The sequence below is a fragment of the Neovison vison genome, chromosome 5, assembly GCF_020171115.1.
Source record: "Neovison vison isolate M4711 chromosome 5, ASM_NN_V1, whole genome shotgun sequence".
NCBI classification, from domain to species: Eukaryota; Metazoa; Chordata; class Mammalia; order Carnivora; family Mustelidae; genus Neogale; species Neogale vison.
In genome coordinates this window covers 132,160,361-132,172,448 of record NC_058095.1, presented here as the reverse complement: position 1 = coordinate 132,172,448, position 12,088 = coordinate 132,160,361, and the positions used below count along the sequence as shown (strand labels likewise).

At 36.4% G+C, this 12,088-nt stretch overlaps 1 non-coding gene across 1 annotated transcript; it reads left to right on the top strand.

The window, feature by feature from the left end:
• Positions 1–1,603: 1,603 nt before the first annotated feature.
• LOC122908049 lies at positions 1,604–1,715 on the top strand. The gene has a single exon (XR_006384852.1). It is a non-coding gene; the product is annotated as a U6 spliceosomal RNA (small nuclear RNA).
• The last annotated feature ends 10,373 nt before the right edge of the window (positions 1,716–12,088 follow it).

Sequence of the window (12,088 nt, the reverse complement as noted above, 5' to 3'; positions counted from 1 at the left end):
GTACAAGTTGTCATGTAATTCCACCGTCTATAAATAATCACAGAAGCAAGTTTACATTGTCTATGTATCAAAAACAGCTGTATATCAAGTTCTATATCTCTGTCTATATTTTATCTTTATATACAAAATGTGATCAGCATAGTTTCTTTTTCATTTTTACAAAAATGTGGCAAATATTTAAAAAATTATATATTTATAAAATTGTAAAATGTTTCAATAGGAAAAATTTCAACAAGTAGATTTTTCTGGATCAAAGAATTATTGATAGGCCATAAAACAAGTTGACCTTTAAAATATATTTTACATTCCCCCTGTCTTGTTATTGAAGAATATTCCCAATGTATAAAATCTTTGCTATAGACCTATAGGAATATTTTTGACTGACAACTTAGATTCTTTGATTATTACTGATAGTAATATATTTTCATATGCTTATTGAATGGCACTTTCATGGTCTTTGTGCATTTATTTTTGAATTGGGGTACTTGTTTTTTCTTACTGATTTATAGGAGCATTTTATATATCACTCATTCACATTTATTGAGATTTTAATATGTGCCAGACATTCTTCTAAGCACTAGGGATAGAGCAGTGAATTAACATAATCTTGCCCTCAGGGAACTTACATTCTCTCGAGGGAGGCCAGTAAAGAAAGAAAATACTTATCCACCAGAGCCACACTGTGGAAGGAGTTGAGATGTACTTCAACAGATGAATGGATAAAGAAGATGTGGTTTAAATATGCAATGGAATATTACTCAGCCTTCAGAAAGGATGAATGCCTACCATGTCTATCAACATGGTTGGAACTGGAGGGTATTATGCTAAGTGAAATAAGCAAAGCACAGAAAAACAATTGTCATATGGCTTCACTCATATGTGGAATATAAGAAATAGCACAGAAGATCATAGGGTAAGGGAGGGGAATCAGAGAGGGAGACAAACCATGAGAGGCTCTTGACTCTGGGAAACAAACTGAGGGCTGTGGAGGGGAAGGCGAGTAGGGGGATGGGGTAACTGCGTGATGGGGATTAGGGAGGTCACATGATGTGATAAGCTCTGGGTGTTATAGGCAACTGATGAATCATTGAACACTACATTTGAAACAAACAATGTATTATTATATGTTGGCTAATTGAGTTTAAATTTAAAAAAAAAAAAGAAAATATACTCACATGTATGTAAATAATGGAAGTGCTATGTAAATAAAACTGGGTAAGGAGATAGACCACTGTGAGAAATGATACTTTCAATCGAAGATCCAGAAAGATCCTCTAATAAAGTGAGATGTGACCAGACTGAAGTGAAAGGAAAAACCATGTAGATGTCTTGAGTAGGAACATTTCAGACTGAGGAAATTAAACATGCAGAGAAGTAGTTTAACAATTTACTTGAACTTTTATTTACTTATTAATATTATTAATATTATGAGTTAAATTATCAAATATTTACTTCTCTTAAAAAATAATTTGGCAAACTTACATACATTTCTCTCATATGGAAACTGGGGTTTGTTGAAAATTTTAGGAGCAGATGATTGTTAATCCTTTTCTTACATTATGTATTTCTATTTCAAGATTCCTTTCATAAATATCACAATATAGTGCTCGCTTCGGCAGCACATATACTAAAACTGGAACGATACAGAGAAGATTAGCATGGCCCCTGCGCATAAATATCACAATATACCTTATATACAAGAGCAACATGTTTTTGTGTTTAAAATGTTCTGTTACTCAGCAAGCTTCCAAATCATTTTCTTCTACCTTAAAAATTTTTATCAAAATAAATTTTTATTGGGCTGTAATACTTCCTCGAAGGTTCTTTTAAAAATAGGCTTTGTAAAAACATTATTGCCTGGCATTATTGTGTCTTTTGTATCTAAACTCACTTGCACTTTCATTCTGGAAAATAATTTTGTGCTCAGACCTTACTTTTTTTTCTTCAGTCTCACCTATCTATTATCTCTGTGTTACCTCTTTGCCCATTATTTGCCATTCATTACCTTTTAGTCTACATTCTGGGGTAATTTCTCAAGTTGGATTAGTGATTGGTAATTCTGATTGGAGCCACATTCATTGCACTATTACTTCATTCTGCTGAGGGGTTTACTTTGTTATGTTTTTTATTTTACAAAGACTTTTCTTTCTATTTCTCGATTTGTCCCTAATGTGGCAGTCTGCATTCAATTAATTAAGTTGTTGATGTCACTATCTTTCAATCACCACAGTGACTGAACAGTGGGCATCTCAAATTTTATGCTACCTATTCCATTACTGTGTTGGTGTCTGACACTTGATCTAATTGTGCAGATCAGTCCCCCTTGTGCATGTTGCTGACCCATCTTATATACTCACTGAGTCTTCAGTATATGATCATACCTTTCAACATAAACATACAATTAGCTGCAGGAAGTTGTACAGCCCATCTGGTTAAGACTTCCTGAGTTTAAATTCCGATTCTTTACTTAATACCTGGATAATGTACTCCTGTTTTGTCATCTATAAAATAAAGACAATAATAGTAATGAATCCATGGAGTTAAAATGATTAAATATATAGAACACTTATCCAATGCTTGGTACACAGTCGGCACATAAACAGTGCTAACTCTCCAGTAAGTAATAGTGTCACTGAGCAACATTTCTCCATGTAAGTCTAATTCTAGAGTTTTCTGATCATGTGTTGCTACCAGTTCACTGGGAAGTAAGGACAATTCTCTTCCCAGGGATGTTGGAGATGAATGAATGTGAAGGCTGGTTTCTCTGAGTGGAGGTAGATGGATGCCAGAGGAAGTGATCTGGGAGCACTTCTAGCTGCAGTGTGTTAGATAGACTGTGCCTGGCAAGTTGGGTCCTTCAGTTGAGGACAGCCCATTGGTTTGAAGGCTTCTTCCCAGGACATGGTTGGCTGACAGAGCTAGGTCTGCTGTCAGCTTCAATGATGTAGATCAGTTCAGCTCAGCAGGCTGGACCTCCTTAAGCAAGACTGGCTGCTGAAGGATTACTAGTCATAATCAAGGGATCAAATAATAAAACTTGGGTGTAAGTAACTTACTGAGTGTACCTGATGACAAAAGAATCAGTTTTCGTCCTCCAGTGTCTTGACAAGAGACCGGAGGAGGGAAAGCAAGTCATCCCTGTGGTCTATCAGGATCACCTCTACTGACTCAGTGAAAACACCAAACTTGAGGTAATTAGCTGAAACCCTGAATTAATTTCTTTTGTAACCCTAATTTTTCCCTCCCTATGTGAGTTTAATAACCTCAACAAAAAAACCAGATGAGAAGCAATATGTCAAACTGCATGCTTAGCTCATAATTTTCCATTTGAAGTATTTTAAAAAGGGAAATTATGTGAAAATTGTGGGTTTTAGAAAAATGACTCGTAGCTGTGTAAAAACCAGACTGGCTTGTTTCTCCTTCCTTCATTAGCCACAGTCCAATTTCTACAAAGCCACCAGGCTTATTTCTCTGAAACCACAAATCTGCTCAAATAATATCACTTTTTTAAAGACTTATTTATTTATTTATTTGAGAGAGAGTGAGAGGGAGAGCGAGAGCCAGTGTGCCTTCTGGAGAGGCAGGCAGAGGGAATCTTTAAGCAGACTCCCCACTGAGCTTGAAGCCTGACATGGGGCTCAATTTCATGACCCATGGGATCATGACCTGAGCCAAAACCAAGAGTCAGGTACAACCAACCAAGCCACCAATTTCACTTTTTAAAACACTTCTGATGGAAAGAAGACAAAAGTGCTGGCTATCCAAATAATCTTAAAGCTGGCTGATGAAGTTCTCATCTATAGTAGCAGTGGTTGGGACAGAGAGAAACAAACTAAATTGAGAAATACTTGGCATGTAGAAATAACAAGACTTGGTGTGGAGTTCGTTTTAGAGAGTGTGAGTCATTCATTTATATAATTAAAAATTATTAAACACCTACTATTTAAAAGCTGGTTTTAAAAAAAAAAGGTCAAAAATCAAATTAGTTGCCTTCAAGGAACTCATGATATAATGGAAGAGATGTGCAGTCTAATAATTATAATACTAAGTGATGAGTTCAGTATGGAGATGCTCACCCATTATTACAGGAGCGTGGCAGTGAGTATAACTAATTCTCCCTGATAGGTCCCAGAAAAGACTTAATAAAGAAAACCACTTTGGGAATATGTTTAAAAAAATCTGTAGGAGTAAGTGAAGTAGGCAAAAAGAAAAAACAGAGTTCCATGCAATGCGAAAAGAATTTTCCAATAAGAAAAAGGACACAAAGTGTTCAAGGCATAGTTACATGGCTGGGTACAAGGCAGAACTTTGGCAATATTGAAGGATCAAGTTGTAAAGGCAGCAAAGTGCAAATTCTGGAAGTTTTTTTTTTTTTTAACTTGGACCTTACAGGCAAAAGAGAATAAATGGAAGGATGTAGATATGGAACTGACTTGATATGGTAGCAGAGTTCAGGGTGGATTTGAGAAGTTTAAGGAGGAAAGCGTTAAGATCAGTGAGGTGAAAACTCAGATAAATAATGAGCAGCACCTAAACTAAGGTACCAAGAGAAGTTGACATTCCGTCAAATGACTGTAATGCTATTTGCAAAATTATTCAAAGAATACAGACACATACCACACATACACCTCAGTTTTAGAGGCGCATAAATAAATCTAAAAATCCTGGGTCAATAAGATTATTGTGTACTAAAATACTCATGAACTTATAATACAAAATGCAATGGATCAAGTTCCTCAACCTGCAGAAAAACTGAACTTCAGTGAACCTCAAAAGGTCCCTCTGTTACTATTGGGAGTTCCTAATGAGACATTTCTCATGTGCTCACAAGTCAGCCTATCAGCCTCCTCACTACGTGGTGTCTATTCTTTCATCCTGGCTCTAGCATGTTTTCATCTATTCCCTGCAGGGTCCTGCTTCTGCCTCTGACGATGGTGTCCCTGTGAGCAGGCCAGTGGTCGTGCCAAAGATGCTACCTCTGGAGACTCTCCAAGCTATGAAGCTTGAGTGCCAGAGGAGTGGTGTTTTCTTCATGAAGGTTCTGAGAACAGTCTCTTCTCTAACTCTTTCCATAGTCTGTCACTTGGCCCAGAAACAGCCTCTGTGGATAAAGTCTCTCAGATAATTCCATTGCTCTTGACTCTGTTTTCTTACTTCTATCTCACCAAGTTTCTCATGAAAAACTTCTGCCACAGGGGCTCAAATACTGGTGTCTAAGAATCTGATATTAGATTTCTTCTGTGGCCTCTCTCCTCAGTTTCCAAAGAATCTCTAGAAAAGCCAATTAATTTACCCGTGTTATCACTTTTCTAATTTTTTTTTCTATTTAAAGCTAAGAAACTCTGTATCACTGGGAGTTCCAAGAGGTATCAGTATGGAACTCAATCATCTAGGATGAACAGAAAATTCAAAATAATAGCTTTAAATGATAAGAATTCTGAAAATAATCAGAAAGAAAAGAATTATTTTCTATCTGATAACAAGAAGTCTAGAGAACGGTAGTTCAGGACAGACTGAGTGACTCAGTGGTCACCTGGGACCCAGGGTTTCTCCATCAAGAGGTAAAATTTGTCCTCATGCTTGTCACCGCACGATCACAAGAGGGCTGCCACACTTACAGTCAATATTTTTGAGTCACAGACAGCAGGGAGCTTTTCTTAGAGGTCTTATTCATATGTCTGATTGTCCATAACAGAGTCACTTGATTAGTCCTGAGAAAGATGGCCAAGAAAATTGAGTGCTTACCTTTCCAAACTCCAGAATTAAAATAGGGGAGGAAATGTTTGGTGATGAGTGTTGCATGGTTGCGTCCACAGAACCTAAAGCCCCCTGGGAATTCCCTTTTTAAGGGAATTAGTATATAATGAGGCAGGGTTTGCCAGCTAAAAAAACCAGGGCATCCAATTAAATCGGAAATTCAGATGAAAAATGGATAGTTTTTTAATATAGAAATGTATTTCCTGCAACATTTTGGTCAAACTTATATTAAAAATTATCGGTGTTTATCTGAAATTGAAATGGGAGTCTTCTGTATTTTATTTGCTCAGTCTAGCAACCTTGAATGGGGTCTTTGCCTTTGGTTACTAAGTGATCTCATAAATTAGTTACTATTTCTGGGCCCCAAATTATAAAAGCAACACTACAGTTTAGTCATAATGTGCTAGTACTTTGAATCTGTTGCAATGATTCCCAGGAAGCCATCTAAAAGTCCTCTAGACCTCTCCTTCTGAGAGTCTGATAGAAGAGAACATACACTCTAGTCTCTGCTAATGTGCCTGGTGAATCCTTCTTCACTTCCCAGTCCAGACAAGCAGATCCAGCACGTAATCATTACCCTGCAAACACACAGCCACCCACCCACATGTCGCCCTCTCTGTCCTCCTCCCATGCCCTCGGGTGGTAGCAGATAGCAATAAAACCTGAGTTTGTGGAACGGGTTGATGTATGTCTGTGTTCTCAGGTGCAGAGTGCCCTTGGACTAGAAAATCAACCTTTGTCTGAACTAAGAAAATCCACAGGTACAATTTCTTCAAGTTTTTAAATTTAATGTTGATGAACTGAAATATCCACTCAAATGGTTTTGCAACAAAGGAATCACATGAACCAAACAGGAATTCAAGTCTCCAACTATTACAAAAATAGAATCCTTCTCAAAGCTTCGAGATGGCAATTTTCCAGGTTTTACCCTCCTTCATAATTCCCTGATACCCTTTCTCGAGCTGGGCTGAGCCACCCATGTTCAAAAGTGATACCATGTTTGGAGAAAGAAATAATGACAATCAAAATTAGGGGACTCATCAGGGAACAAAGAAAGTTCTTCAGTTCTTCTTTAAAGGGTGGCTGAAAACAAGACTTGTACCTTTGGACTGAGGAAGCCCTCTCCTTGGATAGTTTATGGATAGGGCTGGAGGCCCCGAAGATACTGAACATTTGAAGTATTTTGCATAAATAGGGATCTGAACAAGTTTTAATTTTAAAAAAATGGAACCTTTTTACACTTAAGGAATGGTGCTGGTCATGTCAATTACACATATAATTATTTATATATCTTTACTCTGAATATCTTGGAAACAGAACTATGTCTTCATATTTATATTCCCAGAATACCTGAGCTCCAAACACAGACATGTGTCATATAACTTTTTTGAATAAATAAAAAGATTAGTTTCTGACTAACTCCTCTCTACCCAGCCAGGGGAAAGAAATAAAATGTTCTCTTCTGACTGCTGCACAGAAGTTTGCTTGATGAGACGGGCAAATGTTTTTACTAGTTACAATTGAGGGATGCAGAAAGTCCTTATTGAGAGTAAAGCTACATTTGTAGAACTTACAGGAAAATTCCAAGTGTCCCAGAAATAAGTTTAAACACTATGAGCTTTGACACCTGGAAGTTAGCAAATGAAATTTGAGTGAGCAAGGAATTTTTTTTAATGCCATCCTTCAAAAAAATTTTATATATGGCATTTCCTAATATTCTCACCTCTAAATCAAAAAGCTGGATTTAATTACTTAATCCTCTCAATGTGCTCTTTTTTTATATAAATAAAAGAGGCTTCCAAAAACGATTTCTCTGTTTACTTGTGAGGTTATAAAAAAAGTTGCTAAAAACACTGCAATGGTTGTCCTTGTACATGTATGTTTGTGCACACAGATGAATATTTTTCTGTTGAATAGGTCCTTAGAGGTCAAATTGTTAGATCAAAGCACATCCACATTTTAAAATTCTCATCTATAGGGCTATTAAAGTGAATGAGATGATCTGTTTCCCCACATTCTCACCAAAACTAGGCATTATTATATATATTTTTTAAAGATTTTATTTATTTGACAGAGAGAGATCACAAGTAGGCAGAGAGGCAAGCAGAGAGAGAGAGAGGGAGGGAGGAGGAAGCAGGCTCCCTGCCCAGCAGAGAGCCCGACACGGGACTTGATCCCAGGACCCCGAGATCATGACCCGAGTTGAAGGCAGAGGCCTGACCCACTGAGCCACCCAGGCAGCCCGGCATTATTATATCTTTAATTTTCACCAGTCTGATGGTCAGAAACTGTCATTTCAGTATTTTGATTTCAATTTTTCAGGTTATTAGTGACATTCTGTGTTTATTTTAACTTGCAAATATTTTCTATGAATTATCTGCTCTAGTCATTTTTTTCCCACTACACTGTAATTTGAGTCCGTCTGCAGAAGCCTTCTATGTTTTATGATTATCCGCAACTATTTTTAAAAACCAGTTATGTGGGGTATTAAATTTAAATTATTTAACATGGATCTCTGCCTCTTGTTGTCAATGTAACAGTCCTGAGTTTGACACCCCTTCAATATAGTAAGGATGCCAAAAATTTGCTAGACAAAGCTACTAGAGGTAATTGTATTATCTCATCCTAATCACTATTGCTATCTCCATCTCAACTGCTCCCCATTTATAAAAGGGAAGAGGAAAAGCAGGAAAAAGAACACAAAATGGGAGAATAAAAATTGAAAGCCTGTAGATCTATGGATAAGATGATAGTTCATTGCTGATCCATACCACATCTCAGTCCAATTTAATGTAAATTATCACTCAATTTAATCATCTGATGCATTTTATTAAAAGCAAACATAATAAAGTCTTTTATTACAAAACATAAACTGGAAGGAATTATTCACATTGTGCCAAGTGTACACATGATTATGATTATGTTACAGTAAGATACAATTTGCTAACAAGTCACCTTACCAAGAGGGGTATGCCTGTTGTAGAAGGAAGGTGGTATGAAACTAAGAATAAGCATTAATTTTCCTCTACATTAGGGTACATTTTCACTGCAAAAAAAAAAAAATGGATAAAGTTGGGTACATGTTTTGTTATCCTTTCAACAATGCATCTAAACATTGGGCTAAATATTGTGTGTCTTTGATGTGAGAATTCCCGGACTTGGGAAAAGAAGTTTATTCATTTCTCACCCTCCTCAAATAACTATGTAGATATGATATTGGTTTTTAGCACACTCTTATGACTTTCCATTTATATTAAATGTCACTAGCAGGGCACCTGGGTGGTTCTGTCGTTAAACATCTGCCTTTGGCTCAGGTCATGATCCCAGTGTTCTGGGATCAAGCCCCGTGTTGAGCTCCCTGCTCGGCAGGAAGCCTGCTTCTCCCTCTCCCACTTCCCCTGCTTGTGTTCCTGCTCTTGCTGTCTTTCTCTCTCTCCATCAAATAAATAAATAAAATCTAAAAAAATTAAGTGACACCAGTATGATCACGATTCCCAGATTGTATAATGATGACATAATCTTCTGAATAATTCTCCACACTCTGTGGCAATAGTCTTATGCCTGTTCATGACCACTACCAGTCAAACTATGGCCTTATGATTTAAAGGAAATATTCTAGTTTGGGGAAAAATATTGTCTTTTATGCTTGGGGGTAGTTTCCAAATGATGTGCTTAATCATGGTTCACATGGATGAGTCTCGCATCAGTCACGCCAGCACCATTAAACAAATCTGGACTTACCCTAGAACATGGTCCATGACACTTGGACAGCCAGTCCACTAAGCTTCTTCATTCTTACAAAGAATCAAAAAGAAGGTAGATAGGAAAACCATTAGGATTGCAAAAAGAATTTTTTTTAAAAAAGATTTTATTTATTTGACAGAGAGAATGGGAACACAAGCAGGGGAAGTGGGAGAGGGAGAAGCAGGCTTCCCACCAAGCAGAGAGCCTGATGCTGGGCTCGATCCCAGGACCTTGGGATCATGACCTGAGCCGAGGGCAGACGCTTAACGACTGAGCCACCCAGGCGCCCCACAAAAAGAATTTTTAATAAAGGGATGCAAAATAACAGGGTAATAGTAGTAACCCATTATTGACTCTACAAAGTAGATACTATTGGAGACATAACAATTTTTAAGATAAGCTCTCAAAGAAATAATTTGCTAAAGACCATGGGACTCAGAGATGTCAGAGCCAGGATTCAAATCTCTACTGTTCCACTGCCTGTCATGAATTCTGGTGCTAAGCCTTAAGAGATTCGTTTCCATTGTGTAAAAAGCACAAATCACAAAAAGGATGAATTGGGGATTCTTTTCATTTTAATAGCAGTGTGAGGGAACCACAAAAGATACGAGCAGTGAGTCAGCACACTTGGATCAAAACATCTTCACCGTGAATCAGGGAAAATCGATCTACGTAGATTAAGGTCTTGTTGGCTTCTCTCTACAACTGCTTATTTCTGACTTTCAAAAATAATTATATTCTCTCATCTACATTAAGTGATCTAACTGGAACTTTGTGCTTATTATCATTATATTCAGTCACTGACTTTCATTCTACCAATATTTATTGAGCAGCTATTATAAGTCAGACATTATTCAAATATACATCAATGAATTAACAGCTTCTCCTCATCAACAGGTTAGTATATTATTTTCCATTATATTGAAAATCGAATCAATTCACTTCACAATAAACACAGGGAAAAATGGGGAAAAGAAAAAATATATATACTAATTCCTACCTCTGTAATCTTGAAATGGTAATAAAACCCAAGACAATATTTTATTTTTTCTTCTTGTCAACCTATTTCTAATATGGAGTTTTATGATCTTTAGAATGAGAGAAACATGCAGGGATTGAGACTGTAAGAATGAAGAGAGGAATCAGAATAAATTCTGTAAACTAGTTTTCACCTACTTAGCTGGATCTAAATGGAACTTAAGTTACAAAAATAAAAAATGGCAATTGTTGTTTTCTTTCCCTCCCATGTCTTCAGGACCACCAATGCCATGTCAAACCTGACAGTGAAGATGACCCAAAATAACAGATGTACCTAGTTGGACCCAGAGTGTAAAAACATGTAAACATGGGCTGAGATAAGATGATAGCAAACACCTCCCCCTTTTCTTTTATATTATGCACTGGACATCATACCATGGGCTTTTCTGCTCATGGCCCTAGACTGAAGCCAGAGAAGGGTGAAGAAATTGGATTAAAAATATGATTTTGCCACTGTCATGTATCCAAACATAAATGAAGTAATGGAACCTGACCGGCCACACAAGAAGTTTTAAATCTCAAAAGGAAATGGAAAAATATTAGCTGGCAAAAGCAGTGTTTTAACCAGTCCCAATGCTTCAACTCAGGAAACAAAGAAGAAGCAGCCATTTAAAATGGTGCTTTGTGTCAGTAAGTTTATTAAATGGGAAGACTGGCAATCTTGAGTAAAAGTAGACTGTCCATCCAATTAAATTACAGAATATTAAAAAGGTCAAAGCAATATAGAAGTCCTCTAATTCATAGAAAACACTAAAATTCTGATTTCTCATACTCCTGACAAAGATTGTAATTGCGATTTGAAAAGGGTAAAATATTTATCTAGTCCTTTGACAAAGATTGAAATGAGAATGTGACTGGTCACAAATGTAACCTCACAAATGTAATGTGAAAACTAATTTTTTTTTTAAAATAAGGCTGAAGCAATATACCTATTTCTTTTGTCTCTGCAAGGAGCATTACAAAAGTGGTTCTAACAAAATCATTTAGTCTTTTAATCTTGTAATTTAAGTTTAAAGTTACCTTGTTATGTATGAAATGATATTATTTATCTAAAATCTCCAGGAGCTTCTGTATCACATAAGCATTAACTCTTCACCCATCTACGGGTTGTTTTGTGGTTTTCAGTTAATATTTAGTTTCCTTCATACATTGTTAAAGACATTCAAGAGGAGCCCTGTGTGTGCACCTAATCTTTCTAATGGATACAGGGTAAAAACTGCAACATGTGCACAATAATGGTGTGACTTTGTTTGCAATAAACATTTAAAATGACCGACTTTCTCATAAATACACTAAATAGGATGATCTATGAGATTTCTAATTTATTCTTGTTTAAAATTTAACCATGCTTTTTTAAAGCATATCAATTTTGTTAATACCATGTAATTAAAACATGTCAGTGCGCAGCAAGTTTTAGTCTAAATTAATGACTATGAGAATTATTTTAATTAAATAACCAATTATAGAAAAATCACAAGCATGAGAGCTGACATTTAAATGAATTTCATTTAAATTGCTTCTTAACATTGTCCCATCTAGGACACTAATG